The sequence below is a fragment of the Mustela putorius genome, unplaced genomic scaffold, assembly GCF_011764305.1.
Source record: "Mustela putorius furo isolate JIRA1106 unplaced genomic scaffold, ASM1176430v1.1 tig00003869_pilon_pilon_pilon, whole genome shotgun sequence".
Taxonomy (NCBI): domain Eukaryota; kingdom Metazoa; phylum Chordata; class Mammalia; order Carnivora; family Mustelidae; genus Mustela; species Mustela putorius.
Genome location: NW_025422021.1, coordinates 22643702 through 22661873, shown reverse-complemented (window position 1 = coordinate 22661873; position 18172 = coordinate 22643702). Strand labels below are relative to the sequence as shown.

The following is an 18172-nucleotide window of genomic DNA, read 5'->3' as shown; positions in this document are numbered from 1 at the left end:
AGTCTTCTAACAGTTATTGATGCTATTTGGAAAGCCATGTTTCCATGCCTATTAATAACCTTCAGAAAGAACCCCAAGGAAGTGTCAAGAGAAAAACAGATCTGGCTGGTGGAAGCCGAAGACTCAATCAGAGTTACAATTAGCAATTAATATATTTGAACAAAAAGAAAGTTGTAACATCTTCTGTTTCATATGTTATCTGTCCAGGAAGCTTAAAACAAAATACTTTGCCAATGAATTCAAGAAATGTTTAATCAAGAACACTGGTCTTTACAGAGAAGAACACTATTAGAAGACCTCTTTATCTACTTAAATAGACCAGCACCAGCTACTAACTTTATCTACACATTAATGATGCCAAGGAATTTTGCCTTCAAGGCTAATATCCTTAAACCTTTATAGTTATTTACATCTTTTTAAAGTTTCTTCAGATGACTCTTCCAACAGCAACTACCTCACTCTACTCTAAAATAATGGAATAACTCATTAACAATCTTTCAAAAGACTTTTCTTAGTGGTCAGTCTTTCTCTCCCCCCTCCCCCAACCAGAATGTGATTAATGGAATTCTCTCACAACTTCGCTTGAAATATGCTTTTGCCAGTCGAGCAGCTAATTGTGGTATGACTCAACAAATGCACAGCTGTTCATTTAAATATATCCATCAAAAGTATAAATACGATCATGAGAAAGAAAATGAACTGTGTACCAGGGCCAGTGTACAAGCTGAACGGGTTAGCCCTGAAGTAACCACAACAGAAAACAAGGAGAAGGGGAGATGGAGCCGAGAGAGAGTCTGCATACCAGAGAGAAAGAGATCAAAAAACTGATGTAACTGAAAAACCACGCGCCCAACCCAAACTCTCAACCGGTCGAAATAAGAAATTAATGGCAAGTTAAAAGTAAAAACAAATGTGCTCTACTATGTGGAGAACGAAAGGATATCTGGGAAATGGCTGATGCCCCAAGTACTCTGAGGTAGAAAATCTACGGGCCAGAAATGAGGAACCCAATCTGTTATTAAAAACAAAACAAAGACCCTAGGGCAGAGGAAAACAGGAGGAACAGGATTCTTACCTCAGTCCTCTCTCCACAACCTACCAAGACTGATTATGAAATCATGAGATGTAGGAATCCCTCCAATCGTCCCAAAGCAAATCACTGGAAAATACCACCCCATACCAGGCAACATCTGTAAGAGGCCCTATTGTACATGAGGGTGCCCACTGAACACGAGGGAAAGGAAATCAAGAGAAGGAAAACAGAACGTGAAGAGGGGCCAAGGGAACGCTGAATAAGAGAAAAAAGGCCTAATCAGCCCCACAGACCCCATTCCTTCCTTGTTCCTCCAGGATGGGCCTGGAGACCCGTCAGAAGAGGAGAAGCAAAGGCAGTGAAAAGACATGGGAGCCTCTCCTCTTTTAATATGTAATTCAAAATAATAATAAACAAAATGAGTATCTAATCCATGATGATGATTTCCAAGCTTTCCCTGAACTATCAAAACCAAGTTCTTGCCAAAAAATCATCCCTCTGGTAGTAGGGGGCTCTCGCTTAGCCTGACCATTCAGTCATCTTGCCAGGAAGCCATTCATGTTCTCCATATTTAGAGGAAAACCTCTCACGTAATAATTATTATTATCATTATTATTATTATTATTATTTCAACAACTACCACCAGCCACAACCCCTAGTCTTCCCACACCTACCTTCTTCACCTTTCATAAAAGACTTTCTAGAAAAAGCAATCTACACAACTTTTTCCACAACCTCTATCCAGTCCATCACCAAAGCAGCTCATTGGATATGTAATGGAGCTTCTTCAAAATGTGGACTCTCAAGCCTCAACCCAAGATTTTGAGTCGACTGACCTGAGATGGGGCCTAGGAACTCCCAGTCCCACAGCAACTCAGGTGGTTCTGAGAACGCTGACGGTGGACTCACTTGCCCATTCTGCAACATCACGGTGCTGAAGACCCCTTTCTGCCCCAGGTTCCTCCCTGGTTGGGATTCAGAAGCTCCACTCTCTCTGGATCTTCGCTTTTATGGTTTGGACCTTCTTGGCTTCCTTAGAGTTTTCCTCTTCTGCCACTCATCACTTAAATCTTAGTTTCCCACAGAGGCTCACATCTCACCTCACTCTTCAATCAAGGTGGTACCCAATCCCCGAGCTTCAAGACCACTGTGCTGAGCCTGAACCACCAGGCAGAGCATGGAATCGCCTGTTCTTTACTCACATCCACACCTCCCCACACCATCGAATCCTTATTACTTTCTTCTCTTACCGTACGTCCTTGGTTTTTCCACTGTTTATTCATTTTAAAAACCATATTACAGATATTTCAAATTACATAGAAACTAAAAAGTATTTTTGAAAAACCCTACTCTGACCTCCTACTTTTTTTTTTTTTTTAAAGATTTTATTTATTTATTTGACAGAGAGAGATTACAAGTAGGCAGAGAGGCAGGCAGACAGAGAGAGGAGGAAGCAGGCTCCCTGCTGAGCAGAGAGCCCGATGCGGGACTCGATCCCAGGACCCTGAGATCATGACCTGAGCCGAAGGCAGCGGCTTAACCCACTGAGCCACCCAGGCGCCCTGACCTCCTACTTTTAATTATAAAGCACCATCCTACCACCCAGTTTGAAAAATAAGCCATCTTATTTACTCTACTCTGCCCATTTTCTTCCTGAGGTAGTTTGATGAGAATCCCAGATGTCACATCATTTCACCCACAAATTCTCTCATAAATAAAGGCTTTTTCTAAATACAACTATAAAATCAACATCTTACCTAACAAAAATTAAAATTATTCCTTAAAAGTATTAAAAGTATTCCATCTCCAAATATCATCTAAAAGCTAATCAGTGTTTAAATTTGCCCAATTTTCAACTATAACCATCTCCTGCACTTACCCACCCCCTGCCCCCACCAAAAAAAAAAATTGCAGGGAGAACAGGAATAGCATACTCATAAGAAGTTCTTCTCATTGCTTTTCAGTTATTGTAATGAGTGGCTCAGTGCTGAGATTGTGGCAGTATTGAGAATACTCTGTATATAACATGGCAGAAAGCTAACAAGTTACTGTGGCACATTTGAATTCTGTCATCTCCTGCTGGTTCGGAGAACCAGAATTCTCCATGTGAAATACAGGTAGTAACAGAGGAAGTTAAATAAGAGCTTCATCACCTGATTTTTGAATTGGAAGTACCAGTATGAACTCACGACATGTTTTCTGTGTTGTTGTCCTCTGTCCACTAAAAGGCCTAGAAACAATGATCTACCCAGTAGCAGTAAGCATGACTGGTGCCCAGAGAGTGGTGTTAAAACACTACTTCCCACTCAAAAAATAAAAGAACAAGTTGAATTGAACTATGAGGTTGCAACCACCAAACCCAGCCAGTAGGAAATCAGAGGTAAAATGGACGGATTCTTCAACAGACAGACTGTAAGGAAAGGGCCGCCGGGGGAATCTGATGTTTAAGAGACTTAATAAGACATAAAATAAAAACTAAAGTACAGTGGCTAAATATGTATACATGGGTGATAAAACCATAAAGAAAGACAACAGAACAATTACTACGGAAGTCATGAAAGCAGTGACTGACTTCTGGAGGGGGAGAGGAGCTATGTCTGGTATGGGACACACAGCGGGGAGGGGAGACTGCTAATATTCTGTCTCCTGATCTGTGTGGTGGTCACAAAAATACTCCCCGTATAATAAATTAAAAATAAAAAATAATAATAATATAAAATTAACAATAAATATAAATAATAAATGAAAATACCTTACAATACTTAACTAAGCTATATTATTATAAATAATAAATGAAAATACCTTACAATAATTAACTAAGCTGTATGGATATCTGCATCTGTGTCTTATTTTACAATAAAAAGATAAAAAGAAGATAAAAACAGAATGTGTCCTGTTAAAAACAAAAGGTGCAGACTAACAGACACACATACACTGAGGGAGTAAAAGCACTGTGTATCATGTATACACAAAAATCTGCCCAGGTTTGTGTCACAAATAAGTTTTTGTAATATATTCCTGAAATATCAACAATTTTTTAAAATATTTTATTTATTTATTTATTTATTTATTTTCCAAAGAGCAAGAGAGAGCACAAGCAGGGGTACCACAGGCAGAGGGAGAAGCAGGCTCTCCACTGAGCAAGTATCATAATCTAGGACTCAATCCTAGGCCCCTGAGACCATGACTGGAGCCAAAGGCAGACGTTTAACCGACTGAGCCACCCAGGCATCCCATGAAATATCAACTATATATTATCTTCAAATAGGAAAACTGTTTTCTCACGTTCCAAGTTTATTCATTTGAAATAGAGAAATAGGCATCGGTTACCTAGTCATAACCAGAAGTCAAGTATTAAATACAATTATTACAATAGCTTTTGATAAGTTGGTCGTTCCCCTCTCTTCCTTCAATTATATGTTTCATATATATATGGTCGAGGATATAGATAGACTGTAGATTCCAAATCAATGTTTCCCAAATACTGTCAATATTATCCTCCAGCAAAAAAAAAAAACTGACATCAAAAAGATGTGAGCCCTTCGCAAAGTATCTATATGTATAACACAACCCCATTCATAGTATTAGCAGGTTTTCTTCTCAGAGGGGAGGAGTGGTGAATAGATACGATTATTTTAAAGTTCTTTGTTTTTTTAAAAAAAAAAAAACCTCACACATAAAAATAGACATGAATATTCTGTAAAATAGAACTTTAAAATTCTGTCAAAGGAAACTTAAATATGAAAATTTTGCGAAATTGAACAATCCCCAACACAAGGTAAAATACACATAAGCTTCAAGAGTTCAAAAACTGATCCTGGTACACGTATGGGCAGAGAGATCAATGAACTAAATGGATATCCCCAAAAGAGACCGAAGTGTACAGGAGAATGTATAATACAAACGAAATCAAAGAGGAAAAGATGGAACTATTCAGTAAAATTGGGAAAACTGACCACTGTGACAAAGACCACTGATTTTCCATTAAAATTCCTTCTTGGTTGCTTCTTGGGTCCATGCTGACCTGCAGAGACCACACTCCCCACTCTCCCATGCAGCTACATATGCCCCAAGACTAAGTTCTCACCAATGGAAATAGAAGTGGTGTGTGTCCAACTTCTGATCACTTGCCCTGGACTTTCTCCTTTGTCCTTCACATGGAGGGAGCCCAGATATGGTGCAAGCCATCTATGACCATGTGCATAACTACAGTGACAATTGCACAGAAGAAACATGAGTCTCAATGACTGGTGGCTATGGGAGGTTCTGCTGACCTGGTTTGCTCACACAGGACTGTTTAGTAAGAAAAAAATCAACTTCTATGCTGTTTGAACCATAACATAGCCCTTGGTTACAGCAACTCAGCCTTAGCCTAATAAATAGAGCATCCAGAGAAAAATTCAGTTTTGATTCATACCTAACATTCCAGATGGATCAAAGATTTAAACCTGAAAATGTAACCACAACACAACATCCAAGGAACCATGAGATAGGTTTTTAGCCACAGAAAGTTTATCTGTTTAGCTCTACAAGTCACTATGAACATCTGCTACTGATGTCTCTTTCACTACAATGTAAGTACCATAGAACAAGAATTGGGATGGGTTTTCTTCAGTGTTCTATATACTGCTGCCTAGACAAGTGCCTAATACCTACAAGGCATTCCATAAGCAGCTATCGAATGAATACATTGATAAATATAAGTGTACTAATTTTTAAATAATCTGCACAGCAAAATAATTCTTATTTTTGTACAAATGACAACATATAAATATCACTTACCACACTTTATTTTGTTAAGGCACAGGTGTTTCTTTAAACTGATAATAGATCAATAACCCAATGGGTAAACAGACTAAGTACACAAACACAGGGGGAACACAACAGGAAATACAAATGGTCCTTAAAATTATGAAAAGATGCTCAGTATCAATGAAAATAAAAATACAAATTAAAGCTACATTAAACTATCATTTTTCACCTATCCATTTGGCAAAGTACCTATCCATTTGACAATCATACTGTGATCAGCAGAGTTTGAGGAAACACCCATTGCTGCTGAAATCTAAAACTGGGGCGCCTGGGTGGCTCAGTTGGTTAAGTATCTGCCTTCAGCCCAGGTCATGTTCCCGGGGTCCTGGGATCAAGACCCATTTCAGGCTCTCTGCTCAGCAGGGAGACTGCTTCTCCCTCACCACCCCCACTCATTCTGTCTCACTCTCGCTCTCTCAAATAAATAAATAAAATCTTAAAAAAAAAAAAAGAAAAAAAGAAATGTAAGAAAAAATATATAAGAAAAAAAGAAATATAAAACTTTGCAAGCTCGATGAACAGAGTAACCTGGCAATAAATTTCTACCAAATTTAAAATGTTTGTAACTTTTGACACAGCAATTCTACTACTAGAAATGGATCCTATGGATATACTCATAAACACGTTAAAATGCTATCTGTACAAGGTTATATTCCCTAGAGCCCTGTTCATAATAATAAACAACAGACTAGAAGTCATCCAGGTGCCATCGACATAGCACTGGTTAAATAAATTATAGCATATGTCCACAGTGGAATACTAGGCATCCATTAAAAAAGAATGCAGTATTAATATAGAAGATCTTCCAAGAAATATTATCGCAATAAAAAAAGGCACAGAACAGTGTATATTGTTACCATAGGGGTTTAAACACACACACACACACACACACGCGCGCGCGCGCGCCTAAGTGGCTAAGTTCATTAAGCATCTGCCTTCAGCTTAGGTCATGATCCCAGGTCCTTGGATGGAGCCGAGCCCCTCACAGGCTCTCTGCTCAGCAGGGAGTCTCTTTCTCCCTCTAACCCTTCCCTTGGTTGTATTCTCTTGCACTCTCTCTCTCTGTCAAATAAGTAAATAAAATCTTTAAACACACACAAATAAAACCCTGCAATAATCTAAAGGTTATGTGCCGGTATATTATATATGCCTTTAAATCTCCAAAAGAATACACAAAGAACTGGTAACAATGACTGACTCTAGGAAGAACAACTGGACGGCTGGGAGATGGGAGGAGTGAAACTTGTATTTCTTCACTCTTTCGTACCTTTTTAATCTTATAAACAGTGATTATATCACTTTCCTAAAAACAAGTGTTTTATAAAGAAACAAAAATAAAATATTCATCCCCAATTCCAGATATCTGAAAACTTCTCTGGCAATTCTCACTGTCAAACACACTAGGGAACTACTGAGCTGAACCATCTTAACCCTGTTTCATAATTAAGAATCACAGGGTTAGCAATTAACAAACACCACCATCTCTTCCTCCGTCACATAAATGCATATGCGAAATAAAGTCAGCCTCTTAATTCCATCCCTGTTATTTATTATTTCCTCTTAAAACTAATTCAACCTCACACCACCTTAAATGGGCATGAAAATCTCTCAAAATGCTCCAAGGATAGTAGCCAGAACCAACAACTATACAAATATATTAACACAGCCTAGTGCCAAAGTTCCTTCCAGGCATCCAGAAGATGAAAATCGGACATAACGGACACTTCAGCAACAGCCCAAAGCTGTGCATCATGTGCCTTGGGAAACAAAAACTCACATCATTAAAGACTAAAAAGTCCAATGTCAACAGCCGTGGCTTTTGTTTTGTCCCTCATGTGAAAGGTCTCCCCGCCCCCCACCCCCCGCATCCCCCTTTAAATTACAGGCTAACCCCTCACTTGAGGACTGGTTATTATGTTACAGCCTTATAAGGAACACTAAGCAGTCATTTAGACTGAGATTCTGCTTAAAAGGGAAAATGTCCATAGCTTATGGACTGGAAGGAAAAAGCAAATTGTAAAACAAAATGTGGGGACATGTTCGTCAATTCTGAAACATAATTAATATGCAGATTTTATATGTAATTCGGTAAGATTTGTGTGTGGAAAGTATGTGTTCCAAATTAGTGGCTACGGGTAAAAGAGGATGGCAGGGAGGAAATTTTACCTATGTATATGTCTGTTCTTTATACTATTTTGTACTATTTGAAATTAAATAATCAAGGGGCGCCTGGGTGGTTCATTCATTTCAGTGGCAGTTTTGCCTAGGATGGTGATCTTGGGGTCCTGGGACTGAGCCCCATGGGCTCTCTGCTCATCAGGGTTTCTGTTTCTCCCTCTGCCTCTGCCCATTCCCCTGCTCCTGCTCTCTATCTCTCTCAAATAAATAAATAAAATCTTTGAAGGGCGGGGGGGGGGGGAGGGAGGAAAGTGGCCCTCTGAGGGGAAAAGAATGGCAGAAGTATTTTATATTTATTGATAGTTTTTTTAATAAAGTGGCCAGTGGTAAAGAATACCTAAGCAGCTCTACCCGAAAAGGAAAAAAAAGAGAGAGAGAAAAAGAGAAAGAGAGAAGCCCCCCTTCCAGGCCATGCAAGAACTAGAAGAGTTAGGCTAGAGTCCTACCCTTTTAATACCGGATTCATTTAAACCAACAAAATCATCACTGTGGCTAAGAATTTACCGTGTTAGATTTGATCTCTGCCAAAGAGCATTAAAAGAGGTGATTTGTTGAAATGGCTCTAGGGCTGGCTCTGGCAACGCCGCTCGGAGAGCTCCTGGGGAAGCTGTCTCAGCTACCTTAGAGCCCGCGCCTGGTCATGTCCTCCCACAGTCCCGCAGGCGGTGCGCTCTGGCTCCGAGCTAGGCTCACTCGTTCACCGTTCACCGGAGACTAAGGCCGGGGCACGCGCTCCTGGAGTCATGAGAAGTTCTCCAGCCGTTCTGCTCTGGTGATGTGAGGATCCCAAGCGGCTCAGGGCTGCAGAGGGGAAGAAGGAAAACAAGCTGAGCAGAAGAAAATTCAGCAGTTGTGAATGTGCTGGCTGAAGGAAGCGCACACTTGACAAGCCTTTCCACGGGACTGCGAAACGAAGGGCAATTTACAACTGAAGCAAATAAGGAAACAACGACATGCAGTATGTCGAGGTCACCGATCTGCGCTAGTCTTTAAATATTTTCTAAATGACACAAAACGCAGTAAGATCTGCAGTTGGTAAATTTCAAAATCGAGTTCCTTTAAAGCCATATACCATGGACTCCAGCCAATTACAAAAACAAACGAAAAGCAATGGCTTCGCATATATTAATTATACATACTTGGTTAAAAACAAAAGACATTTGAACGGTACACAAGTATAGAACGATAAGTCTCTCTCCAGACCCCCCCAGTCCTCCTAGAGACACCCCATTGTACCAAAGGAACCGGTTTCTTGTGTGTCCCACCCAAAAAGGATCTGGTTTAGGTCCACTTTTAACCACCATTCTCAGCTGTAGATAGAACTAGTTCAAAGGCTCAGAAAACAATGGTGCGGAGGGAGCACCAAACGGAAGGGAAGGGGCTCTAGATAACTGAAAAACAAAAAGCCACCCAAGCTCCCCTTTCCTTTAGGAAGACTTTAAAAACATCAACATTTGCCAAAGGAAGAGGAAATTTTTATTAGAACCAAACTTTTCCATTCAAATAAGTCACACAAAACACTGAAGAATTTACTCCTTTCAAAAAACAGCACTTTTTTTTTTAACCTCGAGGAATATTTTGCCAAGAAAACGTTCATGTAAATAAATTTAAATGGAAAACAAACCCAAAATACAACATTCCTCAATAATTATTTGAAAGGAAAATCACAACCCTGAAATTAAAGGGAAATGTTTTATAAGTAATATCAAACCTTTCCTTGCTTCAGTTTAAAGTAAGGCTCATAATCAATTTGAAAAGATAGTCTAGACATGTAAAAGGCACACGAAAAATAAGACAACAATAATTATCCCCCCAAAATAGAAAGGTCAACCAGAAATTTCATATCTACAGCTATCATTTAGGAAAGTTAGAGTAAAAATCCATTTCTGGAGTGGACATCCTTAAAAACAAACACATTAACTAAGCAGAAGACACAACCTCCACTTTCAGAACAAACTGCTAAAATCCTGGTATTTTCTGAGAGGCGGGGGCCAGAAAAATTTGGCGGACTGACACTGAGGTTGCTTTCCCCTGTGCCAAATCTATGTAGGGGGCCATTGCTAAGCTGCCCTGCCGAGGGTTTACCAAGTTATAGGTACTGTCTGGTGGCGGGGGGAAGGGTTTAGAGAGTAAGAAAATAAGGAAACACTGGTGCATATTTCTTTGATTCTTTCAAAAAAAGAATCATCAGAGAAACTGTCAAAGTTTAACTTTTTAATTACAAAGGTGCTTCTATTTCCTTTCCAACTTCCAGCCCTACCTATTACCTTAGCTGCATGGAATTCTTTAAGACCGTGCGCTCCCGCCTCTGTTCAGCCTTCTTTAATGATTCTTATATTTTCCAGGTCTTTCCATTCTGACTCCTCTGGCATTTAGATTCTTTATGACTCAACTTGGCACTTAATCCTCTGCCTTGAACTAGGTTTGTCTCAAAACCAATTTAAAATTAGGAAAGAATCATATATTATCCTTCTACTATATTCTTTCTTTCCCAATACCTAATAGATAGGTGGTGCTCAAGAGTTGCTAGATAAAACTAGAGTCTTCAAATTAAACATAATTTAATATTTGTTTTAGAATGCATCAGGTTCTCAAATAACCTGTGGATTGAAGTCAAAACTGTGGTGTATTGTAAGGAGGAACAGGTTGGTAAAAAGGGAGCCAAAGAATCTGGAGCAAATTCCAGGTATTTAACTCTTAAATGTTCTACACAGGACCCATCTCCACACAAATACACTTCATGCCAAGAAGCAAGCTTGGCAGATCCTGAAAGGCAGTGGGAAGCAGTTATGTTCAAAACCCCAAGAATGGTTAATAAAAACAAAAACAAACCAAACCAAAAGAGATGTGCACCAATTAAAATCAGTGCTATAAAATAAGTATCGATGTAGCAAACTCCAGCAACTTGTCACAGAACTTCCACTGAGCCGAGTTTTTTCTAAAACCACAGCCAACTCCTTTGTTTGGTTCACTGAGGTTTAACTATTGGCAGCTAATCACATTGTGCGAAAATCTGACCCTTTATAAAGGTTAGAGGCACATTCCTCTCCAGTGGTGGAGAGTAAGGAGAAGGAAAGGGGGAAAAGAGAAAAAAAGAAGAGCTCTTATTCCAACTGTGGGTTTAACATAGCAGTTGTTTTTCTTTAATGCAATTTAAAAGAACATGCATAGTTTCTTAAAAGTTACTGTATTATGATGGGACCTGAGTAACAGGAAAGCATAAAAGGTACTTAAAATCAAACAAGTTCTTGGCAGTCAACAAAGCAGCTAAGCAACAGGAAGAAAAAAAATTCAGGGCAGGTTTTCTCAGCTATTTAATTATAACTGCATCCTTGGCCTCTAGAAATTGTAGCTTCCAAATACTGCAGATTTCAAGACAGCACTCCTTGTGTGGCGATGGATGTTAATTACACTTATTATAGCGATCATTTTACAACATACACAAATATCAAATCATTGCGTTGCATACCTGAAACAGATATTGTTATTTACCAATTATACTTCAATTTTTAAGAAAAAAAATTAAAAGTCATCATCCCATACCTTCCCTGTTTATCCAACCAGCTGCATAACCCAAATAAACCGTGGTGGATCTTGCTGTCAAATTACTCTTAACTGCAATTACTTTAAGAAGCAGCATATGGTTGCAAGAACATGGACTTAGGAAAGAGCCAAACCCAGTTTTCCAACCTACTTAATGTGATCTTCTCCCAAATCACTGAACCTCTGGCAGTTTGTTTTTCTTCCCATGAAACAAAGTAAATGCCTTCCATCTTTAACAGTTACTAATAATGCCAGCTATCATTTAGTGAGCCCTTAGTTCCAGAATTTTGCTAACCACACACTTGCATCATCTGATTTAATCCTAAGAGCACAAAAATTGAGATGAAGGCATTAGTTTTCCCATTTGAAAGATAAAACAATGTTAGAGAGGTTAAGTAAAACTGCCCAGGATCACAGTTTTTTTAAAAAGATTTTATGTATGTATGTATGTATTTATTTATTTATTTACTCATTTGAGAGAGAACACAAGCACAGGGAGGGGCAGAGGGAGAGGAGCAGATTCCCTGTTGAGCAGGGAGCCCCCTGTGATGCAGGGCTCGATCCCATGACCCTGAGACCATGACCTGAGCCGAAGGCAGACCCTTAACAGACAGAGCCACGCAGGCGCCCCATCACATTTTTGTAACAAGTGGAAAAAACCCAAGAATCAATTCAAGTTTTGCTGACTCCAAAATCTATGTTCTTAATTGCCAATAAGTAAAATTGCATCTTGACAGTTTGTAAGAACTGCACTTAATGTTCATAGTAAATACTCTTAGTCCCCTCTCCTGTTTTCTACTCCTTAGAATAGTAGAAGTATGAAAGCACTGTGGTAGGCAAAGAAGCACACCAACCCCAAACAATAACACCAATCATCTACAAATCACTCGACAAATGTCCTCTCGTTCTGGCTCTAAAATAACATTGCTACCACCAAGCATATAAATGTCGGGTATCATTGAAGAATTACCTATTCCAGACACTTGAATATATAAGAAAGACGGGTATGATCGCTTAGTAATTCTGGAGAAAGGCAATGGGGATATCAGCCGTTCCCAAGATCCCCAGTCTCCCAGTGGAACAAAACTAGGCCACATGCCCGAGACAACTGATAAACTCAGGGGACGCTGCAGAGCAGAAAGAACAGGGAAAGCCGCACGAAGCTGAGAAAAAGATAAACTGGCGACTGAATCGGGAAGTAGGGAGGAACGTGGAGATACAGCAGATCCCCTTCTCCGGGGGTTTCCAAATTCTCCATAGATCTTCATCTTTGGGATTTAGGGATGAGAAATGTGCATTTCCAGGAATTTCTCCAGAAATACTCTCCCAATTATAGTTCTTCTTAAAATACTTCCAAATATTCTTCAGCCACTATTACAGATCTTTTTTAAAATGTCACCTAAGTAAGAAATAATGGTATTTACAAAAAACTCTAGCCTGTAACAAATACTCAGATGCTAGAAATGCCAGTGAACATTATTGGGTAGTATTCCAAGAGCTGGCCAAATCCAGCCCGCAGTCTGTTTTGGTAAATAAATGTTTTATTGGAACACAGCCCCACTTGTTCATTTGACGTATAGTCATGGCTGCTTTCATGCTCAAACAGCAGAGCTGATAGTTCTGACAGAGTCCATATGCTTTGCAAAGCCTAAAATATTTGCTATCTGGCCCTTCAGAGAAAAAGTTGCTTGACCCCCGCAATGACCTGCAGTTTGAATCTATGCGGAAGGTTAACAGCATTGCACAGCATCACATGTTGAAATGGCCATTTTAAAGACTTCTGCTTCAGAAACGTATTTTTTGGAATACCATGCACAGGATTTGTATACAATATGCTATGTATATAAACTTATTTTATTTGCAAGGATGACTCACCAGTAGCAGCAGACAGGGCCACAAACACATATTTATAACCTAGCAACAGCTACACGCAATCACGACCGATTCTCTCCTCTGGGCTCCGGCCCTGTCCTGGCTCTGGGAAACGTCAATCTTATGCTTCCCTCCGCAGGCTCGCGTTCAACTTGACATCAGCGGATTCCTTCGATCTACCACTGCCTCTATGTTCATTGTTTAATTCTCGCAGGAGAATTGCCACACTTCTTCCCATCTACCTGATTTCTTAGCTGACTGTTTTGGGCCATCTGGAAGGACAAAAACTTCCCAAGAAATTCTGGGAAGGAACTCTGCCATGGAAATAACGATTCTCTTCAGGTGTACGGAGACTAAGTGGAGATCGAACCCCCTACACTGGTAAGGGACAGAAGAAAAAGAGTTGAGCGCAGGAGGCAGAAGGAGGAAAAACAAAGTTCAGGATGTTTTAAGGAAAAGACTAAGTTCTGTCCCAACGCCTAGAGAGAAGAGCAACCTAAGTGGAGATAAAAAGAAGATGAAATTTCCTCATGCTGTGGCCCCAGTGATAGCTTTAAGGCCCAAATATCACAGCATCTTTCTCCTTCTAGAATTTCAGTTATAATTTGGCTGAGATGAAAGATATTCACTGTGAATTATGACAGGAGTAAGTGTCATTAAGCACCAAACTATTCTGAAGATAACCTGCTTACAGTTCATAATCTCAAACACCCTCATCTAAAGTGGCTGGGCGGGGGTCCACCAAAATCCCATTTACCCATCTGTGCAACCAAAGATGCATTTATTTGTGCCAGAAGTACAAAGCATAAGAACCAAGGGTGAAACACGAGGGAACAAAGGCATTGGGATATAGCAGCACCAAACGGATCCCAGGCTTGAATCAGAGAGTCCCAGGCTGAATCCCAGCCCTGCCAATCATGTAATCTTGGGCCAACTGTCTGGGCCTCAGTCTCTCCAGGCAAAATGGGCATCATGACTTCCTCACAGAGTTGCCACATGTGACATCCACGGCCTACAGGGGGTTCTAATGAATGGTAGCTATTATTGTAAACACAGAATTTAAGAAGCAGGTATAAGAAGAAGAGAAGAGAGAGTGACAAAGAGAGAGAATCACAAGGGTTGACATTACGTTGAATCATTTGAAAATGCTGTCATTTGACCATTTTGCCTCATAAAAATAAGCAATTTTTAAATATAGATTATAAAGGGCTCTGTAGGGAAGCCTGAAAGGAGACAGCATGAAAGACTAATACCCCAACCTCATTCCCCAACTGGTGGCAGCTCAGAAGAAATCCAGACACCAGATGGGAAGGCTGCAGACTAAAATAGAATACCCCTTAGTCAACTCCTCACTAGAGAGGAGGTGTGACTTCAGGGAAGAGCAGATTCAACAAAAGACAGACAGACACACACACCTCACTCCTAGGTAGCCCACGTAACTTGCTCCTTCTCTCTTTCCTTTTCCGTTCCTGTCCTGTCCTTTCTTTTTGTTATTTCTGTCCCTAAGTGAAGCCCCACGGTGTCTTATTAACCAGTTGGGGAAAGAAATAGCATTTCTGCTCTGCTGATGTTACCAATTGCCCAGCAAGCCTTCAGTAGGCCTTGCAGCACAGCTGGCAGCTCGTAAAGAAATCCAGTGGGTCTGGGGTTGTCTGGCTGGCTCAGTCAGTTAAATGCCCAACTCTTGATCTTGGCTTAGTTCTTGATCTCACAGTCACAAAATCGAGCCCCATGCTGGGAACGGAGCCTACGTTAAAAAAAAGAAAGAAAAAGAAAAGAAGGAAGGAAGGGAGGAAGGAAAGGGAAAAGAAATCCAGTGGATCCACTGCATTTTCCCTGTTATTTTTCTGTCTTCCCTTCATACTGTAGGTGTTAATTTTTTCAAGTCCTCTTAGCCCTCCCCCAAGCTAATGGGTCTGTGGTTGATTCATGGCGTCATGTCAGTTCCTAGATGCGATCTGAGTTTCAAGACACCCCACTAGCCCAAACCCAACTAGCTCCATCCCAGCTCTCTCTCCCAGAAAGGTTCTAAGTGAGAAATCAGAACACCTTGTGTCCCGAGGGATGAATTACAGGTAGAGGTAAGAATGGAGGAACATGTCATTTCTTCCCTCCTCCCAACCCATACTCTCAAAACAGAAGTAGACTTCCCTAATTAGATTGCTCTTCTCTGTTGGGTCAGCTTTCACGAACGTAAATCCAATTTCGGCAGCACCGCCGCAATCCCCATTTACCGTGTTTCCTCTGTTGTCTCAGAGTAATGTGGCAATCCTTGATGATTACCCTCACACACAAAACTATGGAGGCTTTCATCAGCTGATGATCTCAAAGCATTTTTACAAGAGTTCGCAGGGATGCCTCCCACGTGGGCCAGAACCAGACTTTCTGGTTTTCTGATGGGGTGTCTGGCGTTTTGTTTCTCCTAAGCTTTACTCTAGAGTTCCTGTGTTTATATCCTCACTAGATAGACATTAGCAAAGCTTCAACAGGGAAGCTTCTTGGAAGTAGGGGCTCTGTGTATCCAATATCCTGCTGTAACCTCCATAACCTAGTCTAGCATCACACCAGATCTACTTAAATATTTGTGGAATGAATGAAGCTTAAAATTATAGAAACATCCAAAGCATTAATAATTTCAATGTCATAAACTTGTTAACCTAAAGCTTCTCTATCATTAAATGGCTAAGCCTCTACCCTAGACTTAAATTTCAAAACAGTGCAAAATGTACTAAAAACTCTTACTTGAGTGGAACAGGCTAACATAAAGGAACATATTTTAAAACTGTAGAAAAAATTCTATTTCATAAAAGCAGTTCTCACTTTAGAATGGTAGTAAGTTTTCTTAATACATTTACTAACAAAACATCTCCAAAATGAGGTTAAGTTTTTCAAAATTGTATCTATAGAAATTTCCGGAAACACTGATAGGACTCCTGCAAAACAGGAAAAAAGAGAACTAAAGCTTTTAAAAACCATTCTTCCAATCTCTTCTTGAAAATATTTATGTCATCTACCAACCTAAAAAAAATTTTCACCAGATCCCTCTCCCTAATTAAGGTTCACTGAGAATAAACTGAATAAAAGGCAATCAACATTCTTTTTCTAATTGTTTGGCCTAATGTATTATTTGCCCACAGGCACATAGACATTTCCAAGTCTAGGCGGGGAAACTGCTTGCCCCCCCATGAGGAGAGAACAAGGTAACAAACAAACAAACAAAAAAAAAAACCCAGTAAAGTTTAAAAAAAAAAAAATTAAAATAAAAGGGGACAATATTTTTATGGCTTTCTTTTCTTATTGTTACTGTCTTGTGTGCATGTGTATATATTACATATCCGTAATTATGTCAGACGAGCCATGCATTTTATAAGTAGTTGCCAGTCCTGCAATGAGTTATCTGAAAAAGTAACCTGCAACTTCTTAAAGAGAAAAACAGGCTCTTACTCATCTTTAAGTTTTATAATAATTGGGGCAGCATCCCTTCCTTACTAATCAACAAATACTTGCTGACTGATGAACAACAGTGAGATTAATTTAAGATTAAAGTCAAGAATCCGGGTGACTGGGTCTACCAGAGATTGAGCAGCCTTGAACATTACAGTTCTTCCAACTTTGCTCCATCATGTTGATGGGAGGACTGTAGGGAGTCATCAAAGTTTGGTGGAGAAAACACCAACATGAGGAGCTAGACGTGTCCCTACACCACCAGTTGTGTGACATGGGGAAGTCTCTTATCTTCTCTGGCATCCATTTTTCCTAATTATAAATTTAGAGTGGCGGCCCAAGTTGCTAAGTTTCCCTCCAGCTCAAAAATTCTGTTTAGATATTTCTTTTACAATCACTAGAAGGATTCCTCAAGAATTATGCCAACAAGAAAGGGTATGTCTTTAATTAAAAATGGTTTTCCAGTCTACTCCTGTACCAAGATGGCATACAACCTACTCATTTTTTAAAAAAGGTTAAAATAACACTTTTCATTTAATTCAGCCATCGAGTTCCTAACTCATAGAGGTCTGCTTTTAATTTAATTTGTTTACCAATAATCTGTTTGCCAACTAAAGGATAATTGAGTAAGAAACAGCACAAAAAGAAGTAGAACAGTGTTGGGGAGAGGGGAGGAGGTCATTCAAGAACAGTCTCTCAAGGGGCATGAGAAAATGCCCAGTTCCCAAGACAAAAAATCTAGATTAACAAAACTAAAGTCATAGGGCGCCTGGGTGGCTCAGTGGGTTAAGCCGCTGCCTTCAGCTCAGGTCATGATCCCAGGGCCCTGGGATCGAGCCCCACATCAGGTTCTCTGCTCAGCAGGGAGCCTGCTTCCTCCTCTCTCTCTCTCTGCCTGTCTCTCTGCCTACTTGTGATATCTGTCTGTCAAATAAATAAATAAAATCTTAAAAAAAAAAAAAAAACTAAACTAAAGTCAGCATGTCCACCTCAGTCACCACCCCAAATCTGCCAGTCTTCCTTTATGTCCAATCTCATGTAATGGAACCACCAGTGAACCTTGATGACAAAGTTGGAAACCAAGGGGTTCACCTTACAAACCCCATCACTGCCTTTGTTTCAGCTCGTAGGGTCTCCCATCTGCAATATTTCCAACTGACTCCTTGGTGAGCTCCTCCAGGTACCTGCCAACAGTGCAGTCAACACCTACTGAGCCTCTCCTCTGCTTAACCATCAATAGCTCCCCTCAGCATGAGCAGATTCCTGATCTCCATGACCAGGCCTGAGATC

The 18172-nt window shown here is 40.1% G+C and overlaps 1 protein-coding gene across 2 annotated transcripts in view; it reads right to left on the bottom strand.

Annotated features, from left to right (window-relative positions):
* ACVR1 (activin A receptor type 1) overlaps positions 1–18172 on the bottom strand; it is a 127831-nt gene that overhangs the window by 68253 nt on the left and 41406 nt on the right. The window contains exon 2 of one of the 2 annotated variants that reach the window (XM_045066929.1): positions 8528–8824. The gene's annotated coding sequence lies outside the window, so the exon portion shown is untranslated. The remainder of the gene's footprint in view (positions 1–8527; positions 8825–18172) is intronic. The other variant, XM_045066930.1, reaches the window with a different exon arrangement.